Source organism: Taudactylus pleione, unplaced genomic scaffold (genome assembly GCF_031769625.1).
Source record: "Taudactylus pleione unplaced genomic scaffold, aTauple2 ptg002180l, whole genome shotgun sequence".
Classification (NCBI taxonomy): Eukaryota; Metazoa; Chordata; class Amphibia; order Anura; family Myobatrachidae; genus Taudactylus; species Taudactylus pleione.
Genome location: NW_028286574.1, coordinates 33,762 through 39,870, shown reverse-complemented (window position 1 = coordinate 39,870; position 6,109 = coordinate 33,762).

Below are 6,109 nucleotides of genomic sequence, written 5' to 3'. Positions count from 1 at the left end.
TAAGAGAAGAGAATTATGTTTTATTCTTAGGATCGTATTTACTATAGCTGAACAGTTGTCACCTTCTATTGCAAATGTATTTATTCCATCATGTACAGTCCGTCATACATCCCCGTCCTCTGTGCTGTCAGTCATACATCCCCGTCCTCTGTACTGTACATCATACATCCCCGTCCTCTGTACTGTCAGTCATACATCCCCGTCCTCTGTACTGTACGTCATACATCCCCTGCCTCTGTCCGTCATACATCCCCGTCCTCTGTACTGTCAGTCATACATCCCCGTCCTCTGTACTGTCCGTCATACATCTTCGGCCTCTGTACTGTACGTCATACATCCCCATCCTCTGTACTGTCCGTCATACATCTTCGGCCTCTGTACTGTACATCATACATCCCTGTCCTCTGTACTGTACATCATACATCCCCGTCCTCTGTACTGTACGTCATACATCCCCTGCCTCTGTCCGTCATACATCCCCGTCCTCTGTACTGTCAGTCATACATCCCCGTCCTCTGTACTGTCCGTCATACATCTTCGGCCTCTGTACTGTACGTCATACATCCCCATCCTCTGTACTGTCCGTCATACATCTTCGGCCTCTGTACTGTACATCATACATCCCTGTCCTCTGTACTGTACATCATACATCCCCGGCCTCTGTACTGTACATCATACATCCCCTGCCTCTGTCCGTCATACATCTTCGGCCTCTGTCCGTCATACATCCCTGTCCTCTGTACTGTACATCATACATCCCCGTCCTCTGTACTGTACGTCATACATCCCCGTCCTCTGTACTGTACATCATACATCCCCGGCCTCTGTACTGTACGTCATACATCCCCTGCCTCTGTCCGTCATACATCCCTGTCCTCTGTACTGTACATCATACATCCCCGTCCTCTGTACTGTACGTCATACATCCCCTGCCTCTGTCCGTCATACATCCCTGTCCTCTGTACTGTACATCATACATCCCCGGCCTCTGTACTGTCCGTCATACATCCCCTGCCTCTGTCCGTCATACATCCCTGTCCTCTGTACTGTACATCATACATCCCCGTCCTCTGTACTGTACATCATACATCCCCGGCCTCTGTCCGTCATACATCCCCGTCCTCTGTACTGTACATCATACATCCCCGGCCTCTGTACTGTCCGTCATACATCTTCGGCCTCTGTACTGTACATCATACATCCCCGGCCTCTGTCCGTCATACATCCCCGTCCTCTGTACTGTACATCATACATCCCCGTCCTCTGTACTGTACATCATACATCCCTGTCCTCTGTACTGTACATCATACATCCCCGTCCTCTGTCCGTCATACATCCCCGTCCTCTGTACTGTACATCATACATCCCCGGCCTCTGAACTGTCCGTCATACATCTTCGGCCTCTGTACTGTACATCATACATCCCCGGCCTCTGTCCGTCATACATCCCTGTCCTCTGTACTGTACATCATACATCCCCGGCCTCTGTCCGTCATACATCCCCGTCCTCTGTACTGTACATCATACATCCCCGGCCTCTGTCCGTCATACATCCCCGTCCTCTGTACTGTACATCATACATCCCCGGCCTCTGTACTGTCCGTCATACATCTTCGGCCTCTGTCCGTCATACATCCCTGTCCTCTGTACTGTACATCATACATCCCCGTCCTCTGTACTGTACGTCATACATCCCCGTCCTCTGTACTGTACATCATACATCCCCGGCCTCTGTACTGTACGTCATACATCCCCTGCCTCTGTCCGTCATACATCCCTGTCCTCTGTACTGTACATCATACATCCCCGTCCTCTGTACTGTACGTCATACATCCCCTGCCTCTGTCCGTCATACATCCCTGTCCTCTGTACTGTACATCATACATCCCCGGCCTCTGTACTGTCCGTCATACATCCCCTGCCTCTGTCCGTCATACATCCCTGTCCTCTGTACTGTACATCATACATCCCCGTCCTCTGTACTGTACATCATACATCCCCGGCCTCTGTCCGTCATACATCCCCGTCCTCTGTACTGTACATCATACATCCCCGGCCTCTGTACTGTCCGTCATACATCTTCGGCCTCTGTACTGTACATCATACATCCCCGGCCTCTGTCCGTCATACATCCCCGTCCTCTGTACTGTACATCATACATCCCCATCCTCTGTACTGTACATCATACATCCCTGTCCTCTGTACTGTACATCATACATCCCCGTCCTCTGTCCGTCATACATCCCCGTCCTCTGTACTGTACATCATACATCCCCGGCCTCTGAACTGTCCGTCATACATCTTCGGCCTCTGTACTGTACATCATACATCCCCGGCCTCTGTCCGTCATACATCCCTGTCCTCTGTACTGTACATCATACATCCCCGGCCTCTGTCCGTCATACATCCCTGTCCTCTGTACTGTACATCATACATCCCCGGCCTCTGTCCGTCATACATCCCTGTCCTCTGTACTGTACATCATACATCCCCGTCCTCTGTACTGTACATCATACATCCCCGGCCTCTGTCCGTCATACATCCCCGTCCTCTGTACTGTACATCATACATCCCCGGCCTCTGTACTGTACATCATACATCCCCGGCCTCTGTACTGTACATCATACATCCCTGTCCTCTGTACTGTACATCATACATCCCCGGCCTCTGTACTGTACGTCATACATCCCCTGCCTCTGTCCGTCATACATCCCTGTCCTCTGTACTGTACATCATACATCCCCGTCCTCTGTACTGTACGTCATACATCCCCGTCCTCTGTACTGTACATCATACATCCCCGGCCTCTGTACTGTCAGTCATACATCCCCGTCCTCTGTACTGTCCGTCATACATCTTCGGCCTCTGTACTGTACGTCATACATCCCCGTCCTCTGTACTGTCCGTCATACATCTTCGGCCTCTGTACTGTACATCATACATCCCTGTCCTCTGTACTGTACATCATACATCCCCGGCCTCTGTACTGTACGTCATACATCCCCTGCCTCTGTCCGTCATACATCCCTGTCCTCTGTACTGTACATCATACATCCCTGTCCTCTGTACTGTACATCATACATCCCCGGCCTCTGTCCGTCATACATCCCCGTCCTCTGTACTGTACATCATACATCCCCGGCCTCTGTCCGTCATACATCCCCGTCCTCTGTACTGTACATCATACATCCCCGGCCTCTGTACTGTCCGTCATACATCTTCGGCCTCTGTCCGTCATACATCCCTGTCCTCTGTACTGTACATCATACATCCCCGGCCTCTGTACTGTCCGTCATACATCCCCGTCCTCTGTACTGTACATCATACATCCCCGGCCTCTGTACTGTACGTCATACATCCCCTGCCTCTGTCCGTCATACATCCCTGTCCTCTGTACTGTACATCATACATCCCCATCCTCTGTACTGTACATCATACATCCCCGGCCTCTGTACTGTACATCATACATCCCCGTCCTCTGTACTGTCCGTCATACATCTTCGGCCTCTGTACTGTACGTCATACATCCCCGTCCTCTGTACTGTCCGTCATACATCTTCGGCCTCTGTACTGTACGTCATACATCCCCTGCCTCTGTACTGTACGTCATACATCCCTGTCCTCTGTACTGTACATCATACATCCCCGGCCTCTGTACTGTCCGTCATACATCTTCGGCCTCTGTACTGTACGTCATACATCCCCGTCCTCTGTACTGTCCGTCATACATCTTCGGCCTCTGTACTGTACGTCATACATCCCCTGCCTCTGTACTGTACGTCATACATCCCTGTCCTCTGTACTGTACATCATACATCCCCGGCCTCTGTACTGTCCGTCATACATCTTCGGCCTCTGTACTGTACGTCATACATCCCCGTCCTCTGTACTGTACATCATACATCCCTGTCCTCTGTACTGTACATCATACATCCCCGGCCTCTGTACTGTACGTCATACATCCCCTGCCTCTGTCCGTCATACATCCCTGTCCTCTGTACTGCACATCATACATCCCCATCCTCTGTACTGTCAGTCATACATCTCCGGCCTCTGTACTGTACATCATACATCCCCGTCCTCTGTACTGTCCGTCATACATCTTCAGCCTCTGTACTGTACATCATACATCCCTGTCCTCTGTACTGTACATCATACATCCCCGGCCTCTGTACTGTACATCATACATCCCCGGCCTCTGTCCGTCATACATCCCCGTCCTCTGTACTGTCCGTCATACATCCCCGACCTCTGTACTGTACGTCATACATCCCCTGCCTCTGTCCGTCATACATCCCTGTCCTCTGTACTGTACATCATACATCCCCATCCTCTGTACTGTACATCATACATCCCCGGCCTCTGTACTGTACGTCATACATCCCCTGCCTCTGTCCGTCATACATCCCTGTCCTCTGTACTGTACATCATACATCCCCATCCTCTGTACTGTACATCATACATCCCCGGCCTCTGTACTGTACGTCATACATCCCCTGCCTCTGTCCGTCATACATCCCTGTCCTCTGTACTGTACATCATACATCCCCGTCCTCTGTACTGTACATCATACATCCCCGGCCTCTGTCCGTCATACATCCCCGTCCTCTGTACTGTACATCATACATCCCCGGCCTCTGTACTGTACATCATACATCCCCGGCCTCTGTCCGTCATACATCCCTGTCCTCTGTACTGTACATCATACATCCCCGTCCTCTGTCCGTCATACATCCCCGGCCTCTGTACTGTCCGTCATACATCTTCGGCCTCTGTCCGTCATACATCCCTGTCCTCTGTACTGTACATCATACATCCCCGTCCTCTGTACTGTACGTCATACATCCCCTGCCTCTGTCCGTCATACATCCCTGTCCTCTGTACTGTACATCATACATCCCCGGCCTCTGTACTGTACGTCATACATCCCCGGCCTCTGTCCGTCATACATCCCCGTCCTCTGTACTGTACATCATACATCCCCGTCCTCTGTACTGTACATCATACATCCCCGGCCTCTGTACTGTATGTCATACATCCCCTGCCTCTGTCCGTCATACATCCCTGTCCTCTGTACTGTACATCATACATCCCCGTCCTCTGTACTGTACGTCATACATCCCCTGCCTCTGTCCGTCATACATCCCTGTCCTCTGTACTGTACATCATACATCCCCGTCCTCTGTACTGTACATCATACATCCCCGGCCTCTGTACTGTACGTCATACATCCCCTGCCTCTGTCCGTCATACATCCCTGTCCTCTGTACTGTACATCATACATCCCCGTCCTCTGTACTGTACGTCATACATCCCCTGCCTCTGTCCGTCATACATCCCTGTCCTCTGTACTGTACATCATACATCCCCGTCCTCTGTACTGTACATCATACATCCCCGGCCTCTGTCCGTCATACATCCCTGTCCTCTGTACTGTACATCATACATCCCCATCCTCTGTCCGTCATACATCCCCGTCCTCTGTACTGTACATCATACATCCCCGGCCTCTGTACTGTACATCATACATCCCCGGCCTCTGTACTGTACGTCATACATCCCCTGCCTCTGTCCGTCATACAACCCTGTCCTCTGTACTGTACATCATACATCCCCATCCTCTGTCCGTCATACATCCCCGTCCTCTGTACTGTACATCATACATCCCCGGCCTCTGTACTGTCCGTCATACATCTTCGGCCTCTGTACTGTACATCATACATCCCCGGCCTCTGTCCGTCATACATCCCCGTCCTCTGTACTGTACATCATACATCCCCGGCCTCTGTACTGTACATCATACATCCCCGGCCTCTGTCCATCATACAACCCCGTCCTCTGTACTGTACATCATACATCCCCGGCCTCTGTACTGTACATCATACATCCCCGGCCTCTGTCCGTCATACATCCCTGTCCTCTGTACTGCACATCATACATCCCCATCCTCTGTACTGTCAGTCATACATCCCCGTCCTCTGTACTGTACATCATACATCCCCGGCCTCTGTACTGTACGTCATACATCCCCTGCCTCTGTCCGTCATACATCCCTGTCCTCTGTACTGTACATCATACATCCCCGTCCTCTGTACTGTACGTCATACAT